This window comes from Equus quagga, chromosome 13 (genome assembly GCF_021613505.1).
Source record: "Equus quagga isolate Etosha38 chromosome 13, UCLA_HA_Equagga_1.0, whole genome shotgun sequence".
Taxonomy (NCBI): domain Eukaryota; kingdom Metazoa; phylum Chordata; class Mammalia; order Perissodactyla; family Equidae; genus Equus; species Equus quagga.
In genome coordinates, this window is record NC_060279.1 from 96,435,228 (window position 1) to 96,448,997 (window position 13,770).

A 13,770-nucleotide genomic window follows, 5' to 3' on the forward strand; every position below is an offset into this window, starting at 1 on the left:
CACATCACTGTCATCTGTGGTTGTCACAGAAGGGAGGACAAAGGAAGAGGGACTGGAGAGGTAGACACTGATGGTCTGCAGGCCCCATAGAGACTGAAAGTGGTTCATGTGTGAATGCACACACCGGGACATATACCATGATCACTGTACAAATGCAAACACATCTTCAGGTATGAAACTATGTAAGTACACATAAGTTTGCATACATTCCAAAATATACATGTAAGCACATGAAGATGCATACACAGGCACACATCAACACATTCACATAAATACAAACACCCTTTATTCAATATGAAAATCACACAAGCACACACAGAGGCAAGCAGACATGGACAAATGGATGCAAGCACAAATACGCAAACATGGCCAAAACAAGTAGTGCATGCTCACCCATACCCAGAAAACTAAACACACGCACAGGCACACACATACACTTATGTAGGCCTTGGTATGTCTGCCACAGTACCTCTGCCAACATCTAGGGAGGGAGTGCAGAGATAGGGAGTGAGCAGGTCACCGGGTTTCCAGAGCAGGAAATGTTAGGTCCTTTAGCTCTTCTCTTTAATGTTGACACTCCCAGACAACGATGAGAGAGGAGGTGGGGAATGGTGGAAGTTACATAGCCGGGTGGGAAGGCAGGCTCAGGATAAAAGGCCCAGCTCGAGGCTGCAGCGGGGTGGAAGGCAGTCAGACTGGGACCATGGAGCTCAGCATGCTCCTCCTCCTTGCTCTCCTCACAGGACTCTTGCTTCTCCTGTTCAGGGGGCGCCCAAATGCCCATGGCCTCCTCCCACCAGGACCCCGTCCTCTGCCCTCCTTGGGGAACCTTCTGCAGATGGACACAAGAGGCCTACTCAAATCCTTCCTGAGGGTGAGATGCAGAGAGATGGAGTCTGAGGGTGGCTCCCTGCCTCTGTAATTGCGGATCACTCCCCAGAAGGAGTGACAGTGACAACAGTCAAGTAGGTTTCTCCTCTGCTAACAAATGACAGTAAAGACTGGCTCATGGCAGTGCCAGGACAATGAGGAGGCAGGAGAGAGAGCAGGATGGGAGGCCAGGTACAGAGTGCTTACAATAATGAGCATTAACGCAGTATAATAGCAGCTGACACTGTGGAACGTTTACTAGGCTCTGTTTTGCTGCTTTCCAGGCATGATTTCATGTTTGATGATCTACTGATTTATTAATAATATAGTCCACTTCCATAAACCCACTACCCAGCAGAGCAATGGAACACTGACAGTAACTTCCAGCTGCCTGGTGCTCCTCCATCCACTTTTCCCTGCTATGGTGGCCACACTCCTGAATCTTGGGCTCGTCATCCCTTTGCTTTTAGTAGAGATCATTTGATCACAGATATGGAAGCCCCAAGTGCATATTATTTAGTTTTCATTGTCTTTTTTTTTTTTTTTGCTGAGTAAGATTCTTCCTGAGCTAACATCCATGCTAATCCTCCTCTATTTCGTATGTGGGATGCCACCACAGCATGGCTGACGAGTGGTGCAGGTCCATGCCGGGGATCTGAACCTGCCACCCTGGGCTGCTGAAGCAGAGCACAGCAAACACAACTACTGTGCCATGGGGGCTAGCCTCTAGTTTTCATTGTCTTTAACTAGAGGAGTGATGGGGAGGCATTATGGTCCATGTGGCCCAGGATGGAGACTTCAGGACTTAGTCTCAGTGCAGGTTTTGGAGCAGGTTAGGGATGTTAATTGATTTACATTTTATTGGGATTACTCTGATTTCGGGGTGGGGTGGGGTGGGTGAATGGTGTAACGATTGTAGGGAGGACAGCAATGAAGGTAGGGAGACCAGTAAGGAGGCTTTGCAGAGATCAATGTAAGATTTTAGTAAACTTCACCTTTTTATGATTTCAAGTCAACTTTTTATTGAAGTTTAACATCACTCTACAAAGTACAGAAATCTTAAGTGTGCAGTCAGTGAATTTTCCCAAACTGACATACTCATGTAATTGACATACAGACAAGTAAAAACATGGCCTGTCCCCAGAAACCCCCTCATGTTCCCCTTCCAGTCAAATACCCTCTTACTATCCTGACATCATAAGTTCATGGTATCTGCTATTGAAATTCACATAAGTAGAATTATGACTTACGTGTCTATTTGCTTTCACTCAACATTATGTCTGTGAGTTTCTTTTATGTTGTTCGGTGTAGCAGTGGTTTGTTCTTTTTCAGTGCTGCATAGTATTCCATGGCATGATTACATCACTATAATTTCATTAATAAGTCTTCTAGGAATCTCTTTTGTCATATTTTTGGTGAATCCATATGCATATTTTTGTTGGGCATTTTGTTCAGAATGAAGTTGCTGAGTTACTGAGTATACATGTGTTCAGCCTCAATAAGTACAGCTGAGGAGATTCCCAAGTGGCTGTATTGAGGTTATGATTTTTCAAATTTATGATCACCCCAAAACAGCCCTCACTTTCCCTTCATGTCTACTAAGTGAGGGATGCAGGGTAGTTCTCTGGGGAAATTGTCAGGAGGCAGAGAGCAGGTTGAATTTGGGTCACAAGAAGGATGATTCTTTAGTTGGGATGCCAGGGAGATCTGGTTAGATGCAAGGGTATGGACAAGGGTGATCTTAGAAATATTTAACCATCTCTACTGCTTAGGGCACCAATCACATGGATCGTGGCTGGGTGATGGGTTAATCCTTTAGTTGCTGGGTCCTGGGGGTGGAGGGTCTTGGGGGTAGCAGCTAATTATCTATCAAATCTAAGTATTTTAATAGTTTAAGAACCTGTATGGCCACAGAAGCGCACAGTGACTAACAGCAACCCTGAGGGTTATTATGCTTAGCAACTCCAAGAGAAATACAGGGATGTCTTCATGGTATACTCGGGCCCAAGGTCTGTGGTCATACTGTGTGGGACAGAGGCCATTGGGAGGCCCTGGTGGACCAAGGTGAGGCCTTCTCTGGGTGGGGGAAAATCGCTGTCATTGAGCAAATCTTCCAGGGATATGATAAGGTGAGGGCAGAATGGAGGATGTGGATTGGGAGGTGAATCTGGGAAGGAAGGGTAATGGGAAGAGAGGAACCCAGAGCCTTCCTCCCAATTCTACACCCCCAGGTGTGATCTTTACAAATGGGGAAAGTTGGAAGACCCTTTGATGGTTCTCTCTGGCCATAATGGAGGACTTCAGGATGGGAAAGTGGAATGTGGAGGAGCGGATTCAGGAGGAGGCTCAGTGTCTGGTGAAGGAGCTGAGGAATACCAAGGCTGAGCCCCAGGGGATGGGCAGGAAAGAAGGACATTGAATCAGGAGAGATGTGGGGTGCAGAACAACAGAAAGACTGAGGGTAGGATGTGGGCAGAGAAAGAGAAGTAGAGATAGAGAAAGACAGAGCCTGAGAGACCATCAGACTGAGGGAAGGGACAGAGAGAGGAGCATGGAGAGGGACAGAGATGAGCAGGAAAGGGATGCGGGGAACCAGAAGAGATGTGGGGTGGGTAGGGTCAAGAACAACTCAAAGACACAGACTAAGATATTAGCATGCTATTTACATGTGTTCAGGGAAACCAATGCATGGATTAATAGTGTCTATCAAAGGCAAAAATAAGGCTTACATAAAAGAAAGCAGAGAGAGAAAAGGGAAATTATAGACATTTTGAAAATGACAAACTGAGTTTTCCTTTCTGTGGGTGAACTGCTGATGAGCTGGCAGAGAGTGAGGTATGCTGTTCTTGGGCAGCTGGATGAGCTGTCAAAGAAGCACTTCCAGTTGTTTTTGAATTGTCCATAAACGGGGTTTTTTGAGACACAAAGATGACAGGGTTCTTTCTTAAGAGATTGCAAGACATAAATTTGGAAGTTGGGGGCGATAGGCAGAGGCAGAGACACAGGGAGCAACAAAGGAATAGGGACAGAAGGCTGAGAATAAAGACAGGGAAGAATAGAGGGACACAGAGACACAGAGAGGGAGATAGACACAGAGATGGAGGGGCCAAGACCGAGAGAGACAAGCAGAGACAAGAGAGAGAGAGTGGAAGAGACTTGGAGAGGCAGAAAGAAAAAGAGGCAGAGAGAAACCCAGGCAGAGTAAATTAGAGAGATGGACATACTCCCTTAGGAAAGGGTCTGCAGGGGAGCAAGAGAAGATGGACAGGTGAGACCCAGAGGGAGAGGCTGTGCTGACCTGACATTCCTGGGCTCACAGCCCACCTTTCCTCCAATGGGGTCAAGCCCGGGGTTCACTGACGTCAACTAACAAGTGCAGAACAATTCCCTAAGACCAGAGGTTGGAGAGAAGAGAAGAAGGGGGAGTGACAGATAGGGGTCAGGGAGACCAGAGCCTTTTAATTTTCATGTATGATTGACTGAACACCTGCTCTGAGCCACCTCTGCTCCAGGACTGAACTCTACCTGCTCCGAGGGTCAGAGCTGGGGTCTTAGTGGGGACCAACCACACAGCCCTGAAGCTGAGCCGCCTGTGATGGGTAGCCAGGTAACTCTGGTGAAATGACATAGCTGCACTGCCTGCCCATCTATGAAATAATAGAATTGCACGTTCCTCACAGAGTTGTGGTGAGAATTAAATAAAACAATATGTTAAATGCCTAGAATAGGGCCTGGAACCTAATATGGGCTAGTGAGTATTAGCTGTTCCTGGTCCAGTTTTCTTCATCATTACTGAGTGGAGGGGGACAGTCACACAGAGCTGGGGTAGCAGTCAAATGCTCCCCAGGCATTTGAGTCTGTGTCCAATGACCTGCACCTCCTCCCCGTAGGAGCCCTCCAGGATCCCACCTTCTTCTTCCATGCCACCACCACGAACATCATCTACTCACTTGTCTTTGGAAAATGCTTCTCGTACAGAGATCCTGAGTTCCTGCGGCTCCTGGACTTGTTCTACCAGTCTTTTGCGCTCCTCAGCTCCTTCTCCAGCCACGTAAGGGAAAGGCTGAGGGACAATGGGGATGAGGGGCCATCCATGGCAGGGTATAGGGTTGATCTGATTTGGGGGCCCAGAAATGCAGCTTAGGGCTGGAAGAAGGGCAGAGAAAACAGAGAGAGACAGGGACAGAGAACTGGAGGGAGGGGGACACGGTGAGAAGGGGACTGAGAGACTAAGAGAAAGACAGGGAAGTGATGAGGAGGCCGAAATAGAGAGAGACTAAGGAATGAGGGCTTGGAAGAGAGAGGAGAGAAGAAGGGAGGAAAAGAGAGAGGACAGAGAGAAAACAAGACAAAGAAGGACAGAGAAGAAGAGATTCTGCAAGAGACAGTTGAAAAGAGTGCATGTGTGTGTCTGTGTGTATGTGTGAGAGAAAGGGAGAGAGACAGAGAGTGAGTCAGACTTTGAGGCTCTCCGCTCTTCTGTCCCTGCCTCCTCTGAATCTTTCTCTGTCTTTGTCAAAGCCCCTCACTTAAAGAAATTCAAAGATACATGAATATAAGAAACGGCATTTCTTCATTATTCCCATTTCTCCTCCTTCTTTCTGTTTTTTAAAGATTTCTCCTAGATTCATAAAGGAATATGCCCCTCTTGAAAACAATATAATAAAACTTCTCTTTCTTGACTAATCTGAAAATACCCCTATTGTATACTAATTTAAAAAAATTAAACTGAAGAACAGCCTGGCTATCATTCATCACCAAGTAAGTGTCAGATTCACAGGTAGGACTGTTACAAATCCGGAATGGGGCCCAGAGTGAGTATTTGCAACAAGCCCAACAGGTGGTTCAATTTTCTCCTCCCACAGAATATGTGGAGAGAGAAAAGTGTGGAATGAGATCCACCAAAAAGTTAACAGTTGTTATCTACAGAGGGAGGGATTAAGAAGCAACTTTATGTTGATATGTTTCTGCATTTTTGGGAATTATTTGTCACAAGTTAGGTATTACATTTATCATCGGACAAAACAATATAAGAAAGCTCCAAAATAAATACATAGTCCTAAGTTGACAGTAGGCTCATCTTGTGTAAAGATCGTGTTATCAATGCCTGACACAGCAACGGAGATGCAAGAGTTGCCAACAACTCTTTGAGAGAGAGGTTTGAGCAAAACAGATAAACGGCTGAGGTAGGCAATGGAAGCCCAGAGAGATGATAAGGAGAGACACACAGAGATAAGAAGAGATGGAAAGGAGAGATGGAGAGGTGGGACAGAGACCAAGAAAAAGACATGAGGATGATGGAGTAAGATGCAGAAAGAGAAAAATGTCAGAATAACAGATCAAAGGAGACACAGTCTCAGCGAGGGACTCAGAGAGAGAGAGAGAGTGGGAGGCAGATTCTTCTCAGAGGTATTTGGGCCCAGCAGGGCTTCCCCTCCTTGTGACCAGCTCTCTCAGCCCCAGGAGGACCTCACAGCCCCTTCTCTCCTGCCTCAGGTGTTCCAGCTCTTCTTGGACTTCCTGCAGTACTTTCCTGGCACACACAGGAAAGTCTACAAAAACCCGATGGAAATCAATGCCTTCACTGGCCGCAGTGTGGAGGAGGACCGTGAAACCCTGGATCCCAGCAACCCCTGGGACTTCATCAATACCTACCTGCTCCACATGGACAAAGTGGGGTTTGAGAGAGGAGAGTTGGAGGGGAGGGAGGAGAGGGAGGAAAATTTTGGGGTGAGAAGAAGTGAGGGAAAGACGGGCAGGGAAGAACAGACACTTGAGGAAGGGAGCTAGGAAAAGGGAGGGGAGATGTGGGAAGGAGCAGAGAGGGAGATGAAAGGAAGGAAAAAGTAGGGAGGAGAGAGAGAGATACTGAAAATACAGGACAAGGAGTAAAAATACAGCAACAGGTGAAAAGACCAAAAATGGGCAGAAAGAGTCTGGGAGAGGAAGAGAGATAAACACACCAAAGAGATGGAGAGAGAGATTGAAACAGTTCCAGACAGAGTGAAGAGAGACTAAGAGAGACAGATAGAGATATATGGTTGGACACACAGAGGATAGAAAAAAGTAAAATGAGCCAGACGGTATGAGAGACCCAGAAACAGGCGGTGGGCACCCCAAGAGACGTGTGTATTGCAAGGCTCCTGCCTCTCCTGACGTGAGCCCTATCTCTCTGGACCCAGGAGAAATCAAACCCAAACAGTGAGTTCCACCAGCAGAACCTCATCATCACTGTGCTCTCGCTCTTCTTCGCGGGCATGGAGACTGCAAACACCACTCTCTGCAATGGATTCTTGATCATGCTCAAATACCCCCCCAAAACAGGTGGGCAGGCTTGAGATAGACAATCGAGGGGGGTCTTCTGACCGCTTTTGGAAGTGCAGAAGTGAGGTTAGGTGTCCTTCGTCAACAAGAGAGGGCGTCTTCCCCTCTTATACCTAGAGCACTGCAGATTTTGAAGGATCCCCCAACCAGGCCAGCCCTTTTGGTGGATGGATGGATGAAGGAAGTGTCAATCTGTTCTCCCACTATTTTCTCTAATCAATTAAAGATCAACTCATCCATCCATCCATCTATCCATCCTTCCATCCATCCATCCATTCATTGGTCTGTCCTTTTATTCATTAATTAACCTGTATCCTCAGATTCTTTTACCTTTGATTTATTCAAAACCAATCAGTTCCATTCTTTATCTGGATTAATTGATTCCTCTGTTGATCCTCTGGAACAGTGATTAACTGAATGAACTATTTGGCATTGATTCATTCATGCATCTGTCTCTCCTTCTATGAGCTAGGTTCCATTCCTTCATCCTTCCATCAGTCAGTCTTTCAATTCATCCTTTATCCATCTATTCCTTCATTTATCCATTTAATAATTCACTCATTTATTCATCCTTGATTTATTTATCATTCAATCATCCATCCATTTTACTCTCTTTTTTACTCATTCCATCACTAATTTATTCATTCACTTATTCCTCCATATATCTGGCCATTCATCCATTCATGTGATTTATTTGTCTATGGAACATTTATTAATTAAGGATTCTCTAATTTACCTATTGATTGATATGTAAATACATATATACCTTCACTAGTGTTCTTCTATTCAGCAGTCTTTCCATTCACAAATTGATCCACTGGTTGACTGATTTATGTATTGATTTATTTATCCAGTTGTTCATAGGTTAATAGGTCTATTTCACTGTTATATTCCTGAGGAACTAGCACAGTGCCTCATCAATCATGCAAACACAGTAAATAGTGGTTTATTTTTCTACTCATCTTGGAGAATTTTGACAAGATCATAGCCTAGAGTAAGTAATCTGAAATTCTATTCAAAATGTGGTGCATGTGGATTTGTGTGTGTCTGTGTTTACTTGTGCATGTGGGGAGAGAATCCACAACATTCATTAGATTTCAATTGGCGAGTATTCTTGTTTTCTTTCTCCCTCCTCCCCTCCACGCCAAGCTGATTTCTCTGGGGGGGGGGGGGGGGTGTCAATAATTTAACCCTTTTCTAGAGGTATTCCTTGGCTCATTGGCCCATAGAGCAGTGTCCATGCTGAAATGCCTCTATGAAAGGAAGTTCATTGGTCCCCCTCTTCTGTGCAGAGAGAGTCCACAAGGAGATTGATCAGGTGATTGGCTCCCATTGCTCTCCAGCCCTTGATGACCAAACCAGAATGCCATACACTGATGCAGCCATTCATGAGATTCAGAGATTCTTGGACCTCCTCCCTATGAGTGTGACCCATGTTGTCACTAAAGACATTCACTTCCACAGGTACCTCATCCCCAAGGTAAGGCCAGCGTGTCTCCCACACCTGTTTGGGGTGTGCATCCTGGGTTCTCTTAATCTGCAAACTTGACCTCCTTTTGGTTTTATCACCAGGGCCCTCTCTTTTGTTTTTGGAGGTGGAGTGGGGAAGGGAATGACAATATCTTTGACCTTGTGACCCTCTCTCAGGGCACTGAAGTGTATCCAATCCTGAGCTCTGCTCTCCATGACTCACGTTACTTTGAAAAACCAGATGCCTTCAACCCTGACCACTTTCTGGATGCCAGTGGGGCACTGAAGGAGAATGAAGCTTTTATCCCCTTCTCCACAGATAAGGTGGACCTGCACTCCCTTTCCCAGACACCAGAGTGCAGGTGCCATCCTCTCCTCAAGACTATCAAGGAAAGGTCTTTGTTTAGTGAGCAGTGAGTATATACCAGTTGCTTTACCTGCACTAACCCACTTCAGTATTACTACAACCCTAGAGGGGGCTTGAGAAGTAAGATCTTGTCCTGAAGACACATCTTGGTAAGCTGGACTCTAGACAAGTATTTTAACCTTTCCACATCTCAGTATAAAATATCTGTTGAGCATTACTCTGAGCCGAATGCTCTACTGGAGCTGAAGATAATACATTGGACAAATCACATAGAGACATAGTTCCTGCCCCAAGAAATTTACGGTCTAGCAGGGGAGATGAGTGTTCATCATATGGTCACAAAATAATATCTAATTAAATGAATCAATGCTTCCCCTGTGCTTAGTACTGCTTGACACTAAGTTAGTTCTCATAGAGGTAATTATTATGATTATGATTAATCATAGTTATGATAAGTGCTCTAAAGGGTGCTTTGACAGCACAAAGTAGGAGGTACTGACAACTCTTGGTAGGTTGGTGAGGAAAGGCTTACCTGAAGCACAGGCTTCTAAGCTAAGAGCTCATGGGTGAGCATCAACCGGCTGCTAGATTCCAGAAGGGGATATGGATGCAGAGCTCAGCTGAAGGGCCTTGAGTGTTGGGGGTAGTTTGGATTTATCCTGCTGATGCTGGGGAACCAGGGAGAGTCTTGACATGTTCTGGCATGTCTCTAACCCCGTTCTCCACTCTTTGGCCCAGAGTCCTCATCATTTGGTAGAAAGGCAAGACTGGAGAAACAAGTCCCTAGTCTTGAGTTCCATCAGTGACTCCAGTGACTCAGGACCCTGGCTCTGGCCAGTGCAATGGCCTCCTCCCTCATTTCACCTTAAGTGAGAGTTGGGAGCCATGTGGTGGGGTGAAGGACAATTCCTTCATTTACTTGTCCTGTCCTATGTTTAGAGACAGGCTGAGAGGTGGAGAAATAAGGACAGAGACAGAGAGACAAGGATAGAGTGAGTGAAAAACAGAGAAGAACAGAGAGAGACACAGAGGGAGATAGAGACAGGGGAGATAGTGGTGGAAAAAGACAGAGAATGGATGTGAGACAATAGAGAGAGGAGGAGAGAGAGAGCAAGAGAAGGATAAGGAGGGAGGAGGAGAAAATAGAGGAGGAAGGAAACAGGGAAGAGGGAAAGAAACAGAAAAGAGAAAGATAAAAAAGAGAATGATCTAACGGGAGATGAAGAAATAGTAAAGGGGAGAAAAGGGATCGGTAGAGGGAGATGACAAATGAGATGGAGTGAATTGCAGATAGAATCAGATCCAAATAGACATAGACAGGGAGGTAAATAAGATGAAATACAGCAGAAAAAAGGAGAAAAGAAGAGAGACAGAGAAACAGTGTCTGATAGGAGGTATAGACAGAGAAAAAGACCGAGGCTGGTTGCCATTGGCAGAGAGAAAGACAAGCCAAACCAAAAACGTGTTAGAGCCAAAGGGACATCAAGGTGTGTCCAAATAGACACACCTCCCCAGGGATGGGGAGGATGAGGTGGGAGGGAAAGAACAGGAATCAGGCTGTTCTGGAAGGAGCTGGGTTGCAGAACAAGTTGAAAGAGAAGAACCAGCCTAGAGCTCTGCCCCGAGCATCTCTGAGCTAGTGTCTCCTGACTTCTGGATGTGCCAGAAACACGTGGACCCTTCCCCTGATCACTCCACACGGGCACAATGTCTATCAACTAGAAAGGTCTAGAAAATGACTGGAAACCCATCCTTGACATGACCTTCTAGGGTTGTCAGCTTGCCAATTAAGGTCTATGGAGGTAAAGGAGGAGGTTCTCAGTGTCTTTGCCTGAATTTTTGGCTCCCTTTGTCCTGATTTCTCTCCAAGCCAGTGGTTTATAACTTTGAGGGAGGGGGACCTTACACCGCTGAGAATCTGATGGAAGCCATTGACTCCCCTCTCGAGTTCATCATTCGTATTCACAATCTCATATACGATTTGGGGATTTTTCAGAACTCTTGAAGCACCTGGCTCTCTGGCTGAGACAAGAAGACATCCCAGAGATAGACAAACATATGCAGTGCCAGAGACATCCCCCCCCACACACCAGAAAGAAACACAAAGCACTAACAACATTTATGGGATCCTTAATACCGGCCAGAATAAAACTCTACTGTAAGAATTTTTACAAATATTAATTTCCTTAAGCTCACAATAACCCTATGAGATAGGTATGATTCTCCCCATATTAGAAATGAAGGATGTTAAAAATGTTATGCAAGAAATATGCCCAAACCTACATGTGGAGGCAAACACACACACCCCCGCCCCCACACCCAGAAGTGGGTCCTTAGATTCTGTGGGGTCACCGAACCCTTTGGAAATCTAACAGAAGCTACAAACTCTCTCCTAGAAAAATGTGCAAGGCACGTCCACTCAAAGATTTGTACCTGGATTCACAGACTTTGGGAACCCCTTAAAAATCCACCCTCAATTGCAGATTAAAGATCAATCCCATGCAAATCTGTTGCAATGGAAACAGGTGTCTGGGCTTTGGGATATGACACAGCAAAGAATGTGCACCTACCCTGTGCTCAAGTTGGTGATCCTCTGTGCCCATAGGGAAGCACATTTGCCTTGGCAAAGGCATTGATCACATTGAATTATTCCTCTTCTTCACCACCACCCTTCAGAGAACTTCTCCATGGCCAGTCCCATGGCCCCTGAGGACATTGATCTCACACCCCAGGAGAGTGGTGTGGGCAAAATACCCCCGATGTACCAGATCAGCTTCCTGCCCTGCCCTGCCAGGGCTGAGGAAGGTGGTTGAAGGATTCCAGGGTCATGAAGTATCCTCACCTCTGCAGAGAATGGTCCCTGACTCCCTCCATGTCTTCCTTCCTCTGAGAGACCTAATGCAAGCCTGTATCCTTACCCCTCCTTGGTTTCCACCTCCTTGGGAAAGTCTCTGTTGTCTCACCTCCTTCCATCATGCCACACATCTTCTAAAGATTCAAGGAGGTGTTTCCTTTCTTCTGTTAATAGAATTCCAGAGGTGGTATATGTATAGAAATGGAGGATAAAAGGGGAAACTTGGCCCAGGATATCTGCAGTTCCACTTCCCAAGCCAGAGCTCACCCTGATGACTTCTCCCGATGACTTCTCCCTTCCTCAGAACAGCCACACCCTCCACTTATCAGCTGCTTCTGCTCCATGATTTGTGCATACATGACTGTGCTTGAATCCTCTTCTTCTTAGCCCCCTGTGGTGGGCACAGTGATCATGCCCATTTTACAGACAAGTAAACAGAGGCAGGGCAGTGGTATCAGTTGTCTGAGGTCTTTCTGAGGTCACATGGCTAGTGAGTGGAGGGGCACGATTCACACTCTGTCTGTCTGGCTCTAAAACTCAAACTCTTCACCACAGCTCCTTCTCCCTCCATATATATTTAAAAATTAAATATAAAACTCACATAACATAAAATAAACCATTTGAAAGTGTATAATTTAGTGGCACTTGGTTCATTCACAATGTTGTGTACCCACCACGACTATCTAGTTCCAAATATTTTCATCACCCTGGGAGGAAACCCTGTACCCATTAGCAGACACTCCCCATTCCCCCTTCCCCTGAGCTCCTGGTGACCATCAGTCTGCTTTCTGTCTCTGTGGATTTGCGTATTCTGGATATTTCATGTAAACAGAATCACACAATGTGTGATCTTTTGTGTCTGTCCTCTTTCACTCAGCATGATATTTTTGAGGCTCAACCCCATTGTAGACCATAATTGTATGCCACCTTCATCTTCCTGTATCCTCATTCTTATTGTGTCTCCCACTACTTCCCTTTATGAAAGGACCTCCTTTGCTCATGGCCCCTGAGCTGTGTGATTCTAAACTGGTGACATGAATTCCTTTATATTCTCCTTCAAGTCCCCTGAGACTCAAATAAACATGCAAAGGCTGATGTCCTGGGTCAGGTGGTGATCCCTGCCATTTTAGGTGTGACCCACTTATTGTTAGGTCACTAGGGGTCTTTCCAGAAGGTGAGAACCTCTCCTTCACCTCAGTGCCAGTTCCATGAAGGCAAAGCCACTGTCTTATTCATCTCTGTACTCTCAGCACCTGGAAGAGTGGTTGGCATATGACAGGTGTTCAAAATATTTGCACAGGAATGACTGACTGACTGAATGAATGGCTAAATCAGGTAACCCTCAAATCCACCCAATGTAGTACTAGGCCTCCCCTATAAGACCATGTTTTCGTCTCCATATCTCCCTCTCCTCTGATGCCCAGACTAAACCCCTGTGCCCAAAGGACACAAGGTGCCCCAATTCTGAACGCCAGCTACTGTCAATCACTCATGCTGCAATGCCACCCCTCCTTTGACAAAACCGGCTGAGCGTCACCTTTGCAGTGCAACCAGCCTAAACCCAGCCTCACAATTTCCACAGTTGGCACCACCATCCTTCCTTGAGGGAGGTGCTCTCTGTCCGAGGCCATTGCCTACTACACCTCTGGCCAGCCAGGGGCAATGGGAAGGAGGCCTTAGGACCCAAACAAGATGCTAAACTCCTTGTCTGTGCAGCCCCTTCCACCTGTAGGCTTCTTATTGCATCTGGAGAGTTACCTGGAATCTACCATGGTACATTCCAGGCATCCCCTTCCCCCAAAACCACGGAAATAAAACAAGAAACAACAGAGTTACTTGCCTTTTAAGAGAGACAGTAGGAGGGAAGGCAGGCACAAGGAGGATC

The 13,770-nt window shown here is 45.9% G+C and overlaps 1 pseudogene; it reads left to right on the top strand.

Annotated features, from left to right (window-relative positions):
• The first annotated feature begins 703 nt into the window (after window positions 1-703).
• Window positions 704-11,844, top strand: LOC124250378 (cytochrome P450 2B11-like; annotated as a pseudogene).
• The last annotated feature ends 1,926 nt before the right edge of the window (window positions 11,845-13,770 follow it).